Source organism: Puma concolor, chromosome B4 (genome assembly GCF_028749965.1).
Source record: "Puma concolor isolate L17-30 chromosome B4, mPumCon1.1.hap2, whole genome shotgun sequence".
Lineage (NCBI taxonomy): Eukaryota > Metazoa > Chordata > Mammalia > Carnivora > Felidae > Puma > Puma concolor.
In genome coordinates, this window is record NC_141673.1 from 410,624 (window position 1) to 432,707 (window position 22,084).

General features: G+C 48.1%; 1 protein-coding gene across 5 annotated transcripts in view; it reads right to left on the bottom strand.

Annotated features, from left to right (window-relative positions):
- Positions 1-12,427, bottom strand: part of PPP6R2 (protein phosphatase 6 regulatory subunit 2) — a 78,047-nt gene extending 65,620 nt beyond the window's left edge. For 3 of the 5 annotated variants that reach the window (XM_086711905.1, XM_086711903.1, XM_086711901.1), the window contains exon 1: positions 12,193-12,427. The gene's annotated coding sequence lies outside the window, so the exon portion shown is untranslated. The remainder of the gene's footprint in view (positions 1-12,192) is intronic. The other 2 variants (XM_086711904.1, XM_086711902.1) reach the window with 1 other exon arrangement.
- Positions 12,428-22,084: the final 9,657 nt, after the last annotated feature.

Here is a 22,084-nt window from a genome sequence, read left to right on the forward strand (position 1 = left end):
ATCTTCTTACTGATAATAATTATAAACTGCACAAAATATTTTAAAAAAAACGCTAACTGAAGGTGTTGGAGAACAACCAAAAACACAAACAAACTGGAGGGAGCACAATCAGTATAAGGAGAACAAACTATGAGCTCTGCACTGAAATGTCTTGTGACCTGCGGGCACTGCCCAGCTCTCACTGAGCATGAGGCAACAGTGCTAGGTTACAGCAGTGCTAAGCATCTCACTACAGGAAGCAAAGAGGTCAGAGTTCAGGACTATCAAAATGGCTGAAACTGAAAGGAAAAACCCAAAAGAAGCAAAAATCTCACACATCTGCATTAAATTCCTCCCAAATCCTTGACTGACTCCTAAACTGCAGATGGCGGGATGAGACACCAATAAAGCAAGCAAAAAAAAAAAAAAAAATCAAACTCCCAGAAACAGAGCAGAAAAGTGGCTGCCAGGAGCTGGGTGCAGGGGACACAGGGAGAGGCTGGTCAAAGGGTCCACACACAGATGACTACGGTCTGAGGACGTCGTGTAAGACACGGTGACTACAGCTGAGAACGCTGTAGAGAGCACAACTTAACTGAGGTTTTTTTGTTTTGTTTTGTTTCTTAAGTAGGCTTCATGCCCAGCACAGAGACCAATGCAGGGCCTGAACTCATGACCCTGAGATAAAGACTTGAGATCAAGAGTTGGATGCTTTACCAACCAAGCCACCCAGACACCCCAACCTAAGTGTTCTCAAACACACACACACTAAGATAAATATGTGAGGTGACAGATGTAACAACTAACCAGATGGGAGAGTCCTTTCATAATGCATACATACATCAAATCATCATAACCTACTTCAATAACTTACAACTTTGTCAATTATATCTCAATAAAGCTGAAAAACTAAAAAGAAAAACAAGCAGAAAGCAACTGTTGTGAGGACAAAGAGCTAAGCAAAGACACCAGCTGCTGTCCAGTCCTGGGAAAACAATTTAGAGTTTCAGTTCTGGCAAATTAGAAAGGTTTTCCATTAAAATCCTAGACAGGTCACACCTTAGAGGAGTAAAAACCATATTCCAGAACTAAAGGTCATGTCTTAAAACACAAGGCAAAACAAAACAGAACAACCCTACAGGCTACAAGCTTCTACAGGGTCAAGATGATCTCCCCGTAATTTAAGTCTGCCCTCACAAAACTCAAGATCCTTCATAGGATTAGAACCCCAAATAGAGTCTCTATAATGCACCGTGCATAATGTTCATTGTATGATAAAAAATTACTAGACATGCAAACCAGGAAAAGGTGACCCATGATGAAGAGAAAAAACAATCTATAGGACCCACAAAGATCGTATGTTGGAAGTGGCAGATGAGAACTTCAAAACAGCAATTATAATATATTAAAACATTTGGGGAAATGGTCAGAAGGAATGAAAATATTCATTAGCAGAGCTAATATTCATTAGCAAACGTGATGGAAAAACCAAAAGGAAATTCTAAACTGAAAAATACAGTATGTTAAATCAAAACATTACTGGATAGAATTAACACAATGATCACAAAACAGAAAACAGGGACTCTGAAGATAGATGAATAGAAAATATACATGTATAAATAGAAAGAAAAGGAATATTACAAATACAAACATTCAAAACCTATGGGAAAATGTCAAACCATGTAAAATAAGTATCACTGGAGTCCCAAGAGGAGAAAAAATATGAAGCAGAAAAAATATTTAAGAAATATTTAACAGTCAATGGCCAAAAATTTTCCAAAGTTGATTAAACACATCAACACAAAGATCCAACAAACTAAATAAATCCCAAAAAGGAAAAACACAAAAACACTATACCTAGAAAAATTATAGTCAAATTGAAAAAGAAAAACAATAAAAATCATTTAAAATAAGTAAATAAAATACCTTAAACACAGTAGGAAAAAAGATACCAGGTGAACAAGAACGATAGCTGACTTCTTAGAAACAACAGATGCTAAAAGCACTTAAAAGTGCTAAAAGAAAAAAAGCTGTCAACCTAGAATTTTATATTCAACAAAAATGTCCTTCAAAACTGAAGGAAAAAGACCTTCACATCTTCACTGTACAGAACACACTGATGGTCACCAGAGGGGAGGTGGGTGAAATAGGGAGGATGGGAATTAAACACGGAACGAGAATTAAAAGGTACACTTATCATGACAAAATAAAATAATAATAAAAAAAAGACCTTTTCAGACAACCAAAAACAGAGACTCTGTTCCCAGCATATCCACAATGTAAGCGATACTGAAGGAAGTGCTTCAGGCTGAAATAAAATGATCCCACATAGAAAACTGATCTGCAAAAAGGAAAGAACAACTTCCCAACTCATTCTAAGGTGCTAGTGTTACCAAAACCAATGATATCATATAAAAAGAAAGTCATTCACAAATCTCTTATGAATATATATAAAGTCTTCAACAAAACACTAGCAAACCAAATCCATCCACCTATAAAAACCATTATAGGGGCACCTAGGTAGCTCAGTCATGGTTGAACATCCACCTCTAGATTTCAGCTCAGGTCGTGATCCTGGAGTCGTGGGATCAAGCCCAGCGTGAAGCTCCACACTGGTGGAGCCTGTTTGAGAGCCTCTCTCTCTCTCTCTGCCCCTGTCCCATGCTCAAGCTCTAAAATAAATTATAAAAAAAAAAAAAAAAATTAAAGCATTATATACCACACCAAGCGGATTTAACCTAAGACTCCAAAGTTGCTTTAACATCTGAAAATTAATATAATACACCGTATTGAGGGGCACCTGGGTTGCACAGGGTGGCTCAATCAGTTAAACATCCAACTTCAGCTCAGGTACAAGATCTAACCATTCATGAGCTTGAGCCCCCCACTGGGCTTGCTGCTATCAGCGCACAGTCCATTTCAGATCCTCTGTCTTTCTGTCTCTCTGCCCCTCCCCTGTGGGTGTGCGTGCTCTCTTTCTCTCAAAAATAAACATTAAATAAAATAAAATAAAATAAATCTACAGATTCAATATAACCCTAACCAAACTTCTAGCAAAAATTTCTGTACATAGTGAAGAGGTTATTCTAAAACTGGCAAGACAATTTTGTAGAGGATTAAAGGTGGAGGACTTATACTACCTTTAAATTACAGTAATTAATACACTGTGGTATTGACATAAGATAGAAAAACAGACCAAGAGAATGTAACAAAACCCAGAAAGAAGCCTGCACACGCATGTTCAATTAATTTATGACAAAGGCTCTAAAAAATGATGCTAGAATGATTACATAACCCCATGAGGGAAGGGCAGGGAGGAAGTATCCTGATTTCACCTGACATTAAAAACTAATGCAAGGGGCACCTGGGTGGCTCAGTCGGTTGAGCGTCCGACTTCAGCTCAGGTCATGATCTCATGGTTCATGAGTTCGAGCCCCACATCAGACTCTGTGCTGACAGCTCAGAGCCTGGAGCCTGTTTTGGATTCTGTCTCTCTCGCTCTCTCTCTGCCCCTCCCCAATCATGCTCTGTCTCTCTCTCTCTCTCAAAAATAAATAAACATTAAAAAAAAAAAAAAAAAACTAATGCAAGAACTTAGCCTGGGTGGCTCAGTTAAGCGTCTGACTTCGGCTCAGGTCATGATCTTGCAGTTCACAAGTTCGAGCCCTGCATCAGGCTCTGTGCCTGACAGCTCAGAGCCTGGAGCCTGCTTCAGATTCCTTGTCTCCCTCTCTCTCTGCCCCTCCCCCTGCTCACGCGCACTCTCTATCAAAAATTAAGTAAAAACATTTACAATTTTTTTAAAAATAAAAAACTAATGCAAGAAGGATTCAGAAAGGAAATCTGTATTTGCTTGGAGATGGAGGCAGGAAAGGGTGGGAGGGACGGTTCCCAAAATGAAATGAGGAAATCTGGGGGATGATAGACATTCACTACACTGTGGTGATAATTTCACAGGTATATACATGTCAAAACTTATCCAATTTTACACTTTAAACATGTGTGGTTTATTGTACATCAATTACATCTCCATAAAGCTGCTAAAAAGAAAAAGGTGAATCATAAACCAAAATACAAAAGCTACCACTATAAAACTTTCATAGGGGTGCCTGGCTGGTTCAGTCAGTGGAACGTGTGACTCGATCTTAGGGTTGTGAGTTCGAGCCCCACATTGGGTGTAGAGGTTACTTAAAAATAAAATCTTTAAGGTGACTCAATTAAGCGTCCAATTCTTGGTTTCAGCTCAAGTCATGATCTCGCAGTTTCATGGGTTCAAGCCCCACATCCAGCTCTGCATTGGCAGCACAGAGCCTGCTTGGGATTCTCTGTCTCCCTCTCTCTCTGCCCCTCCTCCACTCGTCCTGTCTCTGTCTCTCTCAAAATACATAAACTTAAAAGAAAATGTTTTTAATAAAATATATAAAATATTTAAAAAAGAAAACTTTTACAAAAAAAAAAAGTGTCTTCACAACACTGGTGCAGGCAAAATTTTGTAAGGACACATAATAAACATAAAAGAAAACTACCAACAGGGCACTTGGCTGTCTCAGTCGGAGGAACGTGCGACTCTTGAACTTAGGGTTGTGAATTGGAGCCCCATATTGGGTGTAGAAATTACTAAAATATGTATATATATATTGACAAAAATTTACTTCACCTAAATTAAAATTTTCTGTTCATCAAAAGACACCATTAAAAAAAATAGGCAAGGAGTGCCTGGCTGGCTCACTCAGTAGAACATGCAACTCTTGATCTTGGAGGTCATTTTAACTCTTAAAATGAATAAAAAAAAAAAAAATCCAATGAAGAACGGATTAAAAACCTGACACTTCACAAGAAAAATACTTAAGTAGCTAATTAGCATATAAAAAGTTGTTCACTGGGGCACCGGGGTAGGTCAGTCCTTTAAGCATCTGACTTGGACTCAGGTCATGATCTCTCGGCTCTCGGCTCTCGTGAGTTCGAGCCCTTCAAACCCGTGTCAGGCTCTCTGCTGACAGCTCAGAGCCTGGAGCCTGCTTTGGATTCTGCTGTGTGTGTGTGTGTCTCTCACTCTCTCTCTGCCCCTCCCCCACTCGTGCTGTGTCAGTCTCAAAAAGAAAAAAAAAAAGGTGTTCCCCAAAAAACCAAACCAAACCAAAGTTGTTCACCATCATTATTCATCAGAAAAATGCAAATTAGGGGCACCTGGGTGGCTCAGGCAGTTCAGAGGTTAAGCATCCAACTCTGGCTTAGGTCATGATCTAACAGTTGGGTTCAGTTTGTGAGGCTTGGTTTGTGAGTCTGAGTCCCGCATCGGGGCTCTGTGCAGACAGTTCAGAACCTGCTTGGGATATTCTCTCTCTCTCTCTCTCCCCCTCTCTCTCTCTCTGCCCTCCCCACTCACACTTTCTAAGTAAACTTTAAAAAAAAAAACTTAAAAAAAAGAAAAATACAAATTAAAACCATAGTGAGATATCACTCACTACCAACTGAATAGCTAAAATTAAAAAGGCTGACATACAAACATACATACATACATAAAAGACTGACAACGCCAAGGGCTGGCATAGATGTAGAGAAACTAGAACTCTCATACGTTACTGTGGGAGTGGAAAATGGTATCAGTTTGAAAAATAGTTTGCAGTTTTTGAAAAAAGTTCAAAATGTATCTACACTATGACCTCAGCAGTACCACTCCTAAATATTTACCCCAAAGGAATAATGTACCTCCACAGAAGACATGCGTAAGAATCTTCAGTGGCTTTAGTCATACTAGCCAAAAAGTAAAAACAACCCAGACACCCATCAACAGGAAAAAAAACGTAAATTATATTTTCATACAAATGAGTACTACTCAAATGAAAAGCACAAACTACAGATATAGGCATTAAAATCAATAAATCTCAAGGGGCACCCGACTGGCTCGGTCAGTAGAGCACACGACTCTTGATCTCAGGGTCATGAGTTCAAGCTCCATGTTGGGCATGGAGATTACTTTTTTCTTTTTTTAACGTTTGTTTATTTTTGAGAGAGAGAGACAAAGTATGAGCAGGGGAGGGGCAGAGAGAGCAGGAGACACAGAACTTGAAGCAGGCTCCAGGCTCTGAGCTGTCAGCACAGAGCCCGATGTGGGGCTCGAACCCACAAATGGTGAGATCATGATCAGAGCCAAAGCCTGACGCTTAACCCATTGAGTCACCCAGGCACCCTGGAGATTACTTTTTAAATAAGTAAATAAGATCTAAAAACGTTACACTGAGCCAAAGAAGACATACACAAAAAAGCATATATCTTATGATTTCATTTACATGAAGTTTGAGGACCTGCAAAATTAATCTGTAATGACAGAAATCAGAACAATGGTTGCCTCAGGATTTGGGGGTTGGTTGTAGTAACTGAAAAGGGACACAAGGAAACTTTTAGGAGTGATAGAAATGTTCTATATCTTGACACGAGTGATGGACACACTTCTGTGTACACACTTGTGGTGTACACATTTGCTAAAATTCATCAAGCATATTTAAGATCTGTACATTTTACTGGGTATAAAATATTCTTCAATAATTTTTAGTGGTAGAATATTTTTAAACAAATAAAAAATCGTACATTCTGTGTTAAAAAGAAGAAAGCTGCTTGCTGTACATGGATGTGACGTGTTTTCTAAGAAGTCAATGGCTGAGGAATGGGGTGAGAATGAGACTAACTTCACGGTACCCATATTGATACCTTCCGGAATTATACTCGGAGTTCAGACTACCCTGTGTATGAACCACAGGAGGTGAGAATGACAAACACAACCTCTAGAATCTGACCACCTAGGCTGAGTTCTGGTTCTCACATTTATTTACTGTGACCTTGGGTACATTTCTTAATTTGCGCCTCAATGTTCTCACATAAACGGTAATAGGAATATTGAGAGTAACTATAGGAGCACCTGGGTGGCTCAGTTGGTTGAGTACCCGACTGGATTTCAGCTCAGGTCATGATCCCAAGGTCACAGGCTCGAGCCCCACATCGGGCTCCACACTGAGCGTGGAGCCTGCTTAGGTTTCTCTCACTTCCCCCCCCCCCCCGCCCACCTCTCTTGCACGCACATGAGCGCTCTCTCTCCAAAATAAAATTTAAAATGTTTAAAGAAAAAAAGATTAGCTATATCATCAAGTTGTTTTAAGAATTAAATGCTGGGGCACCTGGGTGGCTCAGTCAGTTAAACATCCAATTCTAGGTTTCAGCTCAAGTCACGATCTCATGGTGAGATCAAGGCCCGCATCAGACTCAGCACTGTCAGTGGTTAGGATTCAGCCTGCTTGGGATTCTCTCTCTCTGCCCCTCTCCCACTCCACTCATCCTCTCCCTCTCCCTCCCTCTCTCAAGATAAATAGACCAAAAAAACAAAAAACAAACAAACAAAAAAAAAAAGAATTAAGTGCTTACTGTGTTAGATGTCAAAATAGAAAATGTAGCACTGGCTTTCACTCTCTGGTCTATAATAAATTCTGTACAAGTCATGTACCTGCTTTCTGTCAAAATGTCTGTTAGATCTCACAAGGATACAAAGATAATAAAACGGTAAAGCACTTTGTTTAAAAATACAAAAAAGAATTAAATAAGATGGTATAGGTAATGTACTTTAAAATGTGCCTGGGCTTGTTTTCCTAAATAAATAAGGCTTTATTGGAACACATGCATGTGTGCACACAAATACGCCTGGTACGTAATCAGCTACCATTATTTAAAAATTTAAAACAGTATTTTGAAAGTCAGCCTTTCCCTTAACCTAAAGAAAAAGTAGGGGGAGGGGCTTTAGTCAGTCTGTCTGGGGTATAAATCCTGAGTCAATCACCTACTTTGTTGTGTACCAGTTTTCTCATCTGTAAAATGAGAAATAATAGTTTCTCTACCCTTGAATTCTTGTGAAGATTAAATAGTTCATTCATATAAAGCATTTTAAGCAGCAGCACACAATAAACGATCAGTACGTTCTGCTGTGCGTCTGTGTAAAAAAACTGCCATTACCAAGGTTTTAAACGTTACCCCTGTGCTGCGGTCCTATATGCCTGCAGCCTGACCTCTCCTCTGGGCTCCAGATTCTTCTGCGAGATACCTTCGTGCCAATGACCCTTGGGTAAGTCAGACATCGCCCACTACTTAAAGCCAAAAGAAAGCCTTACTTTCTACATCTAACCTACCATTAACGCCCTGCACCTGCCACCACCCCATCCTGCTTCCCCATCTCAGCTGACAATGCCACAGTCCCATCAAGAAGCCCAGACCTCACCTTGGGCCCTCTCCCCCACACCCTCTTCTCATCTATCAGGAAGTCCTAACAGCTCTGCCTCCCAAACATCTCCCTAAGTCGACCCCCAAGGTCTAAACTGCAACTACACCACTCCCACCACCTCATCTCGCCCCCTCTCCTGCACGTCCTGCCTCCGTGATGATGGCCCTTCCCAACTTAACGTCCATCCCGGTCCCCCTCACAACTCAGGCACACACCTGCCAAGAACAGATGATTGCAAGGCCCACGCTGTACCCTGTGCTCCTATCTCCCCCTTACCCCAGCCACACATTAGTCTTATCTAGGTTCCTAGAGAAGATCCACTGCAAGGCCACTGCACGTGCTGTCCCCTCAACCTGGAACGCTCTGTCCCCCCGCTCTGCAGGGCTTGAACGCACAACCCTGAGACCAAGACGTGAGCTGAGATCCAGAATCTCGCACTAAACCAACTGAGCACCCAGGCGCCTGTCCCCCACTCTGCTCATAGCTGGCTGCTTCTCACCTTCCAGAGCTTAACTGACATGACTTAGAGTGGCCAAAATGGAAGAGAAACCAGAAAGGAAGGAACATGGAGAAGTAAACAGCTGAGAGTGTCAGTGATGGCCCCAGCACTGAAAGGCCAAAGGCATGGCAGGGAGTGGCAACAGGGGCAGGTGACAGGCGGGGCTGGAGAAGGCCACAGGGACAAAACAGGTGGGTACAGTGATGAAATGGGGGAGAGGTGAAGTGAGAGGCAGGGACTGAACAGAAATGACAGAGTGGGTGAGCTGGGGGTGACAGGGCACTGTTTCAGTGGTGAACTGAGAGCAGTGAGTGACTAGGGGGTGGACAAGGTAAACAGGTGTCAAGGCCACGAAGTGGCAGGTGGAGGTGTGTAGGAGACACCATAGCAAGGTCAGGAAGCCACTGAAGAGGGCCAATAAGGTGCACGGTGAAGGCAGAGATGATGGAGATGGAGGAAGAAAGGAGGCAGTGAACGGTAAGGAGACAGGCCAGGGAAGGGGACAGGTTCATGGAGCGCTGAAGCTACAACAGTGATAGAAAGAGGGGATGCTGACAGGAAGAGTGAGGGAACAGGGGACTGATTACAGTGGGCACTGGGGAGGGGAGTCCCAAAGCAATAGGCAGAGACGGGGACAGGCAGAGAGGGGGGACAGGTGGGAGGGACAGGTGGGGAGGGGGGCAGGCTGGGGGGAAGCAGGCAGGTGGGGAGCAGGCAGAGAGGGGGACAGGCAGGGGGGGAGCAGGCGGGGGGACAGGCAGAGGGGGGACAGGCAGAGAAAGGATAGGCAGAGGGGGAGCAGGCAGAGGAGGGAGCAGGCAGGGGGGCAGAGGCAGAGGAGAGATAGGCAGAGGGGGAGCAGGTGGGGGGAAGCAGGCGGTGGGAGGGGAGAGCAAGCAGAGGGTGGGAGTAGGAGGTGGGGAGACAGGCAGAGGAGGGATAGGCAGAGGAGGGACAAGGCAGAGAGGGAGCCAGTGTGGGGGGGGGGGGCAGAGGAGGGAGCAGGCAGAGGGAGGGGGGGAACAGGTGGGGGGAGTAGGTGGGGAGGAGGGAGTGGGCAGAGGGAGGGAGGGGGGAGCAAATGGGGGAAGCAGGTGAGGGGGAAGCAGGCGGGGTGGGGGCAGGCGGGGGGGGAGAGCAGGCAGAGGGGGGAGCAGGCAGAGGGGGGAGCAGGCAGAGGGAGGGAGGGGGAGCAAATGGGGGGGAAAGCAGGTGGAGGAAGCAGGTGGGAGGAGGGAGCAGGCAGAGGGAGGGAGGGGGGAGCAAATGGGGGAGCAGGTGAGGGGTAAGCAGGTGGGGGGAGCAGGTGGGGAGGAGGGAGCAGGCAGAGGGAGGGAGGGGGGAGCAAGCAGGGAGGAGCAGGCCAGGGGATGGGGGAGAGCAGGCAGAGGGGGGAGCAGGCAAAGGTGGGGAGCAGGCAGAGGAGGGGGAAGCAGGAGGGGGGAAGCAGGAGGGGGAAGCAGGTGGGGGCAGGCGGGGGGGGGGGAGAGCAGGCAAAGGGGGGAGCAGGCAGAGGTGGGGAGCAGGCAGAGGGAGGGAGGGGGGAGCAAACGGGGGGAGCAGGTGGGGAGGAGGGAGCAGGCAGAGGGAGGGAGGGGGGAGCAAACGGGGGGGGGGAGCAGGTGGGGGAAGCAGGTGGGGAGGAGGGAGCAGGCAGAGGGAGGGAGGGGGAGCAAATGGGGGGGAGAGCAGGTGGGGGAAGCAGGTGGGGAGGAGGGAGCAGGCAGAGGGAGGGAAGGGGGAGCAAGCAGGGGGAAGCAGGTGGGGGGGTGGGGGTAGCAGGCAGAGGGAGGGGGAAGCAGGAGGGGGAGGGGGAAGCAGGAGGGAGAGGGGGATAGAGGCGGGGTGGGGGCAGGTGGGGGGGGAGAGCAGGCAGAGGGGGGAGCAGGCAGAGGGGTGGAAGCAGGTGGGGAGGGGGGAGCAGGCAGAGGGAGGGAGGGGGAGCAAACGGGGGGGGGAAGTAGGTGGGGAGGAAGGAGCAGAGGGAGGGAGGGGGAGCAAGCAGGGGTGGAGCAGGTGGGGGGTGGGGGGAGCAGGCAGAGGGGGGAGCAGGCAGAGGGAGGGGGGAAGCAGGAGGGGAAGGGGGAAGCAGGCGGGGTGGGGGCAGGTGGGGGGGAGAGCAGGCAGAGGGGGCAGGCAGAGGGGTGGAAGCAGGTGGGGAGGGGGGAGCAGGCAGAGGGAGGGAAGGGGGAGCAAGCAGGGGGAAGCAGGCGGGGGGGGGGAAGCAGGAGGGGGAGGGGGATAGAGGCGGGGTGGGGGCAGGTGGGGGGGGAGAGCAGGCAGAGGGGTGGAAGCAGGTGGGGAGGGGGGAGCAGGCAGAGGGAGGGAGGGGGAGCAAACGGGGGGGGGGGAAGCAGGTGGGGAGGAGGGAGCAGAGGGAGGGAGGGGGAGCAAGCAGGGGTGGAGCAGGTGGGGGGGTGGGGGGAGCAGGCAGAGGGGGGAGCAGGCAGAGGGAGGGGGAAGCAGGAGGGGGAGGGGGAAGCAGGCGGGGTGGGGGCAGGTGGGGGGGAGAGCAGGCAGAGGGGGGAGCAGGCAGGGGGGTGGAATCAGGTGGGGAGGGGGGCACTAAGAAACAGGTCAGGGCACTGATGGTAGGGGTCCCTAGTGAAGGGAAGAGAGGAGGAGCAGGGAGGAGGTGGGTGGGACGCTGACAGGACTGACTGATGGGAGACCTTGACAGGCAGGCACGGGGTGGACACTGATGGGGGGATGCTTCCTCGGGGGGCACTGACATGGGGGACACTGGCAGCACAGGGGAGGGCACTGATGGAGGGGACTAGGGACAGGAAGGAGGAACTGACAGACGAGGAGCGCGCTTGGGGGGGGGGCACTGATACAGGGGTCACTGACTGGGAGGGCACCAAGAATGGGGGTGGAGGTGGACACCGCCTGGGGGGGAAAAAATGAGGGGAGGGAAGAAAAGAGGTGGGGGGAGTGACAGGGAGTGACCACTGATGGAGGAACACTGTTGTGGGGAACACTGACGAGGGAGGACACTGACAGGGGAACACTGACGGGGGGGGACACTGTTGAAGTGGACGCTGATGGGGGGACACTGACGGGGGGACACTGTTGGGGGGACACTGACGGAGGACACTGACAGGGAGACAGTATCGGGAGAGGGACACTGACGGGGACACTGTCGTGGGGGACAGTGTCGGGAGGGACACCTGACAGGGGGACACTGTCGTGGGGGTCACTGACGGGGGGGGGGACACTGTCGTGGGGGCACTGACGGGGGGACACTGTCGTGGGGGCACTGACGGGGGGGGGACACTGACAGGGTGCGCACGGCCGTGAGTGGACACTGACGGAGGCGAACACTGACGGGGTGGACAGACGCGGGTGCACTAACAGAGGGGTGGCCACTGGCGGGTGAGCACTCGGGGTGGACACCTCAGGGGCACCGGCAGGCGCGGGCACGGCGGGGTCGGCGGGCGGCCGCACTCACCTGCCCCGCGGGCCGGGCGTCGCGGCGGCTCCTCGGAGGCCCGGGTGGAGGCCAGGGCGCTGGCGGAGGCGAAGCCCGGGCGACCTGGGGCTAGCCGCACGCACATGGGCCCGGCCGGGCGCGGCGCCCACGGACACGGCGCCCACGGACACGGCGCGGGCCGGCCGGCGGCTCGGGACCGGCTCGGGCCGCGGGCGGCGCTCGGGTCGCTCCAAAATGGCGGCAGCGGCGGGAGCGCGCGCGCACGCCGGGGGCGGTGCCTGGCGCGGAGGGGTGCGCGTGCGCGCCGGGGCGGGGCGACGGGCGGAGCCGCGCTCGTGGGCGGGGCTGTGTTGTGGGAGGAGGCGGGGCCGCGCGCTCGCCACGAAGCGCCGGCTAGCTCCAGCGCGGGGGTTGGACCGCCTTGGAGCGCGGTGGGGTAGCGAGCGGCCTTCTTTCGCTTTTCCCTCTGGGGTGCTACTGAATAATGATGCGAATATACAAGCGTAATTAACTTGCTTGGGGGTAATGCACTTGCGGTAATGAATTTGCTAATGCCATGTCAGCAACAGAGCAACCCCTCCAGATGCCCGAAATGATTTGAGGGTCACATACCCCGGGCAGGGGTCTCCCTGTTTCCTGCAGGCCTTCCTCTCTTCTCGAAGGTCTTTCCCACTGGGTGTTTCCTGAACCCCTCAGCATGTGGGGTGGGCACGGCCAAAGCAAGAGTGAGCAGTGGTCAGCCGTCTGTACCCCGTACCGAGGTCCCCTCTCCGTCCTGAGCAGCAGCCACCAGACTTATTTTTTCCAGATGCAATGTTTTGCACATTGAAATATGTGCAAATTAAATTTTTTTGGATTTGTTTAATCCAATCAAACTAATCTCTAAGATGAAAATTATTATTTCAGGTGTCAGGAGTATCCAACTAGCCAGATACAACTGCACACCCCTCCAAACTCACCGAGGCCGTCCTACAGTGCATCCGAGCCCTTGCTATGCTAAACTTTATCAGTAGACGGCGCAAGAGAGACGCTGCGCTCTGGGGGAAGGGGTTTTTGCTCTGGGGCTTGCTCTGCGGTTGCAGGCACTGCTTCCCCAGTTGCCTGTCTTCCCGGCATCCAGGTCCGCGGCCCTCATCTCAGTACCCCTTTGGGTTACTTTATAGCAGATGTCTCTAGTGAGACGTCTTCCCCTGAACACTTTTCCCCAGCATTCTGCGGTGCAGATATCTGGCAACTTCTGTAGGCTGAGCTTCCAGGAATTGGAGGTTAAAAAAAAAAGCATCGGCCTTACAATTGAGAAAAGAAACGCCCTTCAAGCCCTGCAAATGAAGGCCCCTTACAACCAAAGCTGGAGGTGCAATGGATTGAGCAGCAGAATGGGGGGCTCAGGGCCAAGGGGCCTAATGCCAGAGATGCTTCCACTGATTTTCCCACTATGTAAGCGCCTGCAACCCTCTACCTGATCTTGTTCTTCCTGTGCTCAGGCCAGAGTACCTGAGGTCTGCCTGGGCCCTTCTCTTAGATTCCACACTGGATTTATCAGCAAATCCCTCCACTTTTAAATATGGCCAGTTCTCCACAACCACACCCTGGTCCAAGACCAGTTTCTCTTACCTGACTGACAACAGCAGCCCCCCATGGATTCCTTGCTTCTATTTTGTCATTTTTGCTAGAGGCCAGCTTACATCAGCATAACACCTAGAGGGATCAAATGGAAACGAGTCCATCACACCCCTCTCCCTGGGGCTTCCAGCTCACACAAGGAGAAAGCCTCGTCCTTGCTGTGGCTCACAAGGTCCTACGGGATCTGATCCCATCTCCCCTACTCTACCAGTGTTTATTTGCTTCTAATTACGATAACCTCCTGCCATAGCCCCCTTGCACGTGTCCTTCCTCTAGTTACTGCTGTGCCTACTAACTTCCCTCCTAGATCTTACTCATTCAGCCCCTTCTCAGCGAGGGCTTCCCTGACCTCTCTATTTCACAGCTGAAGCCTGCATGCACACATGCACACTTCAAAGCCTCTTTCCCCTGTTGTTTTTTTCTGCCTTGTATCAATAGTCATGGTCCAATAACCGGACGGAAACCACACAATGACTTCAACAGAGAAAGCTTGGTATAAAATTATTGATAGCAAGGGATTATCATAAAAGAGTAAAGAGGACTCCATATTCAAGAAAGGACATAACTTGAAGGGGGACCCCTCCCGAAGGTGGGAATTCATTCTGTGTTGGTGGGGTGTGTGGCCGCAGCCTGGTGGGTAACAGAGACGTTCCTGGGTTGCCCAGGGATAGAGCTGATATAAGCATTGCAAATGAGCGCATGCCAGTTCCCAACCGTCACTGTATCTATGATTGGCTTCATTCATTACTCCTCAAATTGTGCCATTGTCCCTTTGAGCATTCTCTCATGCTCTTACATTAAAGCTAAATAATAAAGCTAACCTCTGAAAACTTGTATATTTAAAAGAATGGAAAGGAGGGGCGCCTGGGTGGCTCAGTCGGTTAAGCGGCTGACTTCGGCTCAGGTCATGATCTCGAGGTCCGTGGGTTCGAGCCCCGCGTCGGGCTCTGTGCCGACAGCCTGGAGCCTGTTTCGGATTCTTGTCTCCCCCTCTTTCTGACCCTCCCCCGTTCATGCTCTGTCTCTCTCTGTCTCCAAAATAAATAAACGTTAAAAAAAATTTAAAAAAAAAAAAAGAATGGAAAGAAGAAAAGAAAATGATTAGTATATGCAAATAAACACTGTAACAGTCAAAGAGAAAATACGTAAAGTTACCACAAGCCCTGTTTCTGTAACTGCTTACAAGACATGGTTGACATGTATGGCTGTTCAACAGACTTCTCTTCTAAACTGCCTTATGGTGTATACAACACAGCTAAAACAGAGCCAAGCTGATTTCAGTATTTCTGACACAGAAGGATCAACTAAAGTAAATTCTATCGCTAAGAACACCAAATGCAAAATTACTCGCCAATAAATTGGAAAAGGGAAAACTTGTGTAAATGAGTGCTGCCTAGGGACACTCAGCTGGCTCACTCGGTAGAATCTCAGGGTTGTGAGTTCAAGCCCCACGTTGGGTGTAGAGATTACTTAAAAATAAACTCTTAGGGCACCCGGGTGGCTCGGTTGAGCGTCTGACTCTTGATTTTGGCTCAAGTCGCGATCCCAGGGTCGTGAGATCAAGCCCCACATCAGGCTCTGCATTCTCAGCTGCTTGGGATTCTCTCTCTCTCTCTCTGCTCCTCCCCAACTCACACTGTCTCTCCCTCAAAATGAATAAGGAAAAGAAAAGAAAAGAAAAGAAAAGAAAAGAAAAGAAAAGAAAAGAAAAGAAAAGAAAAGAAAAAGAATATCCATTACTGACAGATCTGCCTTATCAGAAATACTAAAGGGAGTTCTTCAAGCTGAATGGACATGACATAAGATGATCACTCAAATCAACAGGAATGAATGAAGAACCAAGTTCAGCAGCAAGTAAAAAGTGTTACCTACCAAGATCAATGGGGCTTATCCCATTGGAATGCAAAGTTGGTTTAGCAACAAAACTCAGTCACTGCAATACACACTATTGAGAGAACAGAGGACAAAAATCACAGGATTGTCACAATAGCTGCAGAAAAGGCATTTGACTAAAGTTAATACCAATCATAATAACTACTCTGAACCAACTGGGGATGGATAGGCACCTCCTCAAGTTCATCAAATACATTCGGAAAAATCTATAATATCAAACTTAATGGCAAAATGTTTAACAGTCTTCCACTAAGACTGAAAACAAGAAACAAGACAAGATTGTCTGCTTTTGCCACTTCAATTCTACCTTCTAGGACTGCATGTTGGGAGCTTGGAAGTTACCATTCATCGTAACAGGTAAAAAGCTGAACAGAATGAAAAAGCAGCTCTTCTTGGACCTCTAAGAGAAGGGGGACACAGCAAAGCCCTGCTCCTGAGATGACAGAGAACAGGTAAATCCCAGCCATCATGGCCCAGAGTGAAGACTCACAAACGGGAGCCGCTGCGGACACTGTGACTGATGGATCTCCGGAGGCTCCGAGTGCACAACTCAGAGTTCAAAACCTCGGGAGATCCAGTCATCGGGGTCCCACCACATTGTGGGGTTGATCCCCAGGACCTTGGCCAGGTTCCCACAGTAAACACCTGAGAAAAGGCCCCTGATGCTTCCTGCAGGGGAGGGAAAAGAGCCCTTTGGTCGTTCTGCTCACCAAGGCCTGACCTCAAGGAAAACCACTTAACCAGAACCTCACTTTCCTCAGGGAAGGGAAATACCCACCTCCAGCCCCTCTGGACACCTGTCCCAGCTAAAAGGAGAGGAAAACAAACAAACAAAACCCTGAGGAGCACCGACAGTCCAGAGGCACAGGCTCACGGAAGACTGAGGCCTAATCACAGCACTAGAATTCTTCCTCTCCCCCCACACCTCACCACCACGTTACTAAAAGCCGACTTGACCCAGCACATCATGTCTGCCTATCAAGAAAATTTTCCAAGGCAAATTACACGATCCAAAGGCAAAAAAACACAATTTGAAGAGACAGAAGCAGACGTGGCAGGGATGTTGGGATGGTCAGAGGGAGACCATGAAACACTGTGACCAATACACTAAGGGCTCTAATAGGTAAAGTCGGCCGCGTGCAGGAACGGGCGGGCAGTGTAAGCGGAGCGATGGGAATCCTGAGAAAGAACAACAACAAATGCCAGAGAAAACACACTGTGGCGGGAGTGGAGAATACCTCTTGTGGTCCTAGAAGACTGGACATGGCTGAGCAAAGAATCTCTGGGCTAGAGGATGTGTCAGAAGCATCCTTGAAAACCGAAAAACAAAGAGAAAGACTACACAAAACAGAACATCCAAGGGCTACGGGACAACCACAAAAGGTATAACATACATGGAATGGGACACTGGAAAGGCAAGGGACACTGAGGAACAGGAGAAATATTTGAAATGATTCTACATTGTACTAAAGGTTCTAGCTAGTCAATAAGGCAAGAAAAAAAAATAAACGCAGATTAGAAAGGAGGAAGCAAAATCATCTTTATTCACAGAAGATATGATTATCTGCTTAAAAATCATAAGGAGGGGGCGCCCGGGTGGCTCAGTCATAAGCGTCCAACTTTGGCTCCGGTCGTGATCCCACGGTTTGTGGGTTTGAGTCATGCATCAGGCTCTGTGCTGTCAGCACCACTGAGCCCACTTGAGATTCTTTCTCTCTTCCTCTCTCTCTGCCCTGCCCCACTTGCGCATGCACACGCTCTCTCTCTCCCTCTCTGCCTCAAAAATGAATAATTAAACTGAAAAAAAAAAAAAAACATAAGGAGGGCCGCCTGGGTGGCTCAGTCAGTTAAGCGTCCAACTCCTGATTTCAGTTCAGGTCATGATCTCACAGTCCCTGGGATCAAGCCCTGCCTCAGGCTCTGTGCGGACAGCTCAGAACCTGCTTGGGATTCTCTCTCCCTCTCTCTCTGCCCCTTCCCCACTCTCACACTCTCTCTTGCTCTTGCTCTCTCTCTCTCAAAATCGATAAATAAAAAAAAACTTTAAAAAACAAAAAGCATGAGGAATCTACAAAAAGAACCACCCTGCTAGAAATAATAAGCTAGTTTAACAAGGTCAGAGGATACAATATCAATGTATAAGTAAGAGTTATATTTCTATATACCAGCAACAAGCAATCTGAAAATTTTTAAGAAAAAACTCCATTCACAGGAGAAGTGGATGGGGAATGGGTGAACTAGATGATGGGGATTAAGAGCAGGGGTGCCTGGGTGGCTCAGTCGGTTGGGTGTCTGACTTCAGCTTGGGTCACGATCTCGCAGCTTGTGGGTTCGAGCCCCGCGTTGGGCTCTGTGCTGACAGCTCGGAGCCTGGAGCCTGCTTCGGATTCTGTGTCTCCCTCTCTCTCTGCCCCTCCCCTGCTTGCACTCTCTCTCTCTCTCTCAAAAAGTAAATAAACATTAAAAAAAAAAAAGCAATATGATTTATACTGAACACCCATCTTCTTTCTGGGTGTCTGGAATTTGGGCAGGCACCAGACAGAGACTGCCTATCTGACCAGCCCTGTCGTGGGTTGAATGGTGCCTCTCTCCCTAAAGATACATCCACTGAAAACCTGTCACTGTGATCTGTGGAAATAGGGTCTTCGCAGATGTAATGAAGTTAAGAATCTTGAGATAGATCATCCTTGCTTCAAGATGGGGGTGTGTGTCCTAAATCCAATGACGAGTGTCCTTCTCAGGAAAAGAGAGAAGACACAGAGGACAAAGTGACATAAAGACAGAGATTAGGATGATACATCTACAAGGCAATCAGATTTGCACGTAGCAATCGGCAGTTAGCAGAGAGGCCTGGAACACACTCTTTCTCACGGTCTCCAGAAGGAACCAAACCAGCTGACACGTTGATTTCTGACTTCTGCCTACCAAACTGTAAGACAATAAATTTCTGTTGTTTAAAGCCACCTAGTTTGTATCAATTTGTTACAGCAGCCTTAGAAAAGAAATATAAACTCCAGATAAGAGGATAAAAGTCTCTAATGAGCTTCCCTGGTTGCCAACATTTCACACACTCTTGTCACCGCTCATGGAGACAATTAAATGCCTCTTGTGTGACTCCACTGAGAGAGGGCCCTGGAAGCTGGAGGCTGGTCTCCCCCAAACTTTTCCCCAAGGGCCTTTTCTCTTTGCTGATTTTATTTTGTATCCCTTTACTACGATAATGATATAATGTAACAATATAGAATGACTATGTGCTGAATCCTATGAGCCCTCCTGGCAAATTGTCAAACCTGGTGTGTTTCTGCAATTCCCAACCAATAAAAACATTGCTAAGGGGGCCTGGCTGGCTCAGTCAGTTAAGAATCTGGCTCTTGATTCAGCTCAGGTCATGATCTCACGTTTCCTAGGATCAAGCCTTACTCTGGGCTCCATACTGACAATGCGGAGCCTGCTTAGGATTCTCTCTCTCTCCTCTCTCTCTCTCTGCCCCTCCCCCCATTTCAAAATAAATAAATAACCTTAAAAAATTTGCTAAAATAAGTTAAAGAAGACCTGAATAAATGGAGTGACGTGTCACGGCCATGTCATGGTTAGAAGACTAATATTAAGATGCCAGTTCTGGGGCGCCTGGGTGGCGCAGTCGTTTGAGCCTCCGACTTCAGCCAGGTCACGATCTCGCAGTCCATGAGTTCGAGCCCCGCGTCAGGCTCTGGGCTGATGGCTCAGAGCCTGGAGCCTGTTTCCGATTCTGTGTCTCCCTCTCTCTCTGCCCCTCCCCCGTTCATGCTCTGTCTCTCTCTGTCCCAAAAATAAATAAACGTTGAAAAAAAAATTAAAAAAAAAAAAAAAAAAAGATGCCAGTTCTCCCCAAACTGATCTACAGGTTCAATGCAATACCTGGGAAATTTTCAGCAGGTGGTTTTGTTTTGTTTTTTTGTTTTTCTTTTTTTGTAGAAATTGACAAGTTAATACTAAAATTTATATAGAAATGCAAAGGATCAAGATAACCAAAACAATTTTTAAAAAGAACAAAGTTGAACAACTTACACTACTATTTTTAACTGTAAAGCTAAAATAGTAGGGGCGCCTGGGTGGCGCAGTCGGTTAAGCGTCCGACTTCAGCCAGGTCGCGATCTCGCGGTCCGTGAGTTCGAGCCCCGCGTCGGGCTCTGGGCTGATGGCTCAGAGCCTGGAGCCTGTTTCCGATTCTGTGTCTCCCTCTCTCTGCCCCTCGCCCGTTCATGCTCTGTCTCTCTCTGTCCCCCCCAAAAAATAAATAAACGTTGAAAAAAAAATGTTTAAAAAAATAAAATAGTCAAGAAAGTATAGAATTGGCATAAGGATAGGCATATAGATCAATGGAACAGAATAGAAAGTCAAAAAATAAACTCTCACAAATGTGATCTTTCATTAAGTCAATTCAATAGGGAAGCAATATCTTTTTAACAAATGATCATGGAAACAGTGGTTATTATAAGCCAAAAAAAAGTGGGGGGGAATGGGGGACTCAGCTGCTTGAGTGTCCGACTTTGGCTTATGTCATGATCTCACAGTTTGTGAGTTCAAGCCCTACATCCGGCTTGCTGCTCTCACCCTGTCAGCACAGAGCCCCCTTCTTGGATCCTCTGTTCCCCTCTCTCCTTGCCCCTCCCTCGCTCATACACACACACCCTCTCTCTCTCTCTTTCTCTCTCTCTCTCTCTCTCAAAAAATAAATAAAACATTTTTTAAAAAAGTTAAATCCTTACTTTACCCATACACAAAAATTAATGATTCACAGACCTCAATGTGAGAGGTGAAATACTTTTAGAAGAAACATAGGAGAAACTATTTGGGTAAGGACCTTGGATTAAGAAAAGATTTCTTTGGGGTGCCTGGGTGGCGCAGTCGGTTAAGCGTCCGACTTCAGCCAGGTCACGATCTCGCGGTCCGTGAGTTCGAGCCCCGCGTCGGGCTCTGGGCTGATGGCTCGGAGCCTGGAGCCTGTTTCCGATTCTGTGTCTCCCTCTCTCTCTGCCCCTCCCCCGTTCATGCTCTGTCTCTCTCTGTCCCAAAAATAAATAAAAACGTTGGAAAAAAAAATTAAAAAAAAAAGTAAATAAAGATTAAAAAAATTTTTTAAATAAATAAAAGTAAAAATAAGATGCATTGATGGATGGGGACAGGAAAGGACAAATGTAGATATAGGATAAAACGGATATAAGAAAATATTAACTATTGGTGTAGATTCCAGGTGTAGGTAAACGGATGGTCTTTGTACAGTTCATCTACCTTTTATGTATTTTTGAATATTTCATAATAGAATGTTTGAAAACATTTGATTGCACATCACTGTGTAAATAGTAGTAGTTTATCTTGGTGACTTATAAAATAGCATCTTAAACTCAATGACACATGATAATTGTAAAGGATAATTGTGTGGCTCATCGAGTATCCCTGTCCTTCATTTTCCCTGCAGTTAGGTTGTATCCATGTGACTAACTTTGGCCCTAGGGCTGTGAATAAAATGATGCACACGTCACCTGTTGACCAAGGTGGTTAACAACTAATGGGCCTCATCAATCTCTTTTCCGCTGCCGGTGACCTCAGAGGCATGTATTCTGGGGGTTTAATGAAGGAGAGCCCCCCAGCTCTCCCACCAGTCCAGGCACGCGTGAAAAAGCCACTGGGGACTTGGAGGTTGTTACTCCAGCCTAGGCTAGCTTAGCCTAACTTTGGAGCGGATTTTCATACAACTCGAATATACACGGCCTGTCTTATCAGTTATTGTCCTTATTCCAAACTCGCCCTTGGGTGAGGGGACTCTGCAGCCACATTTCAGGAGGCCACATTTCTGCAGGCAAGGCTCGGCCAACAGGGGACGCCAGAGGGACACGGGAGGCCAGAGAGGGAGAGGCGACCTGCCCGCTCAACCTCACTTCTCCCCCGTGTCAGAAAATGAAAAGGCACAGGTGGCTCGAATTACATGTTACAGGCGTTATCTGGTTTCGACAGACAGGCCTGAGTGAGCGTGCAAGGTAGCCCACGAGGGTTACAGAAATATTTGGGAGCGCCGGACCCTAGAGGCGATAGACACGGGCGTGGGCGCAGTCTGCACGCAGGTAACAGCTGTGCTCCAGTGTCCGGACGCAAAGCCAGGACGTGACACCTCTGCAGGACCCCACACCTCGAGGCGACCCCGGGGAGGAGACCAGGAATCTCTAGAGAATGTTACAACTAGACTGGAATTCGTGTCCGACGGGTGGTAGGTAGTCAGCAACTACGCAATTTGGACGTGAACACCGGCCGCGTAGGCCCCCGCCCCACACCCCCCTCCAGCTCCCGCAGCGCCCTGGCAGCGCCCCCGGAAACCGCGGCGCCCCCGGAAGCCCCGACCCCAGCCTGGGCAGTCTTC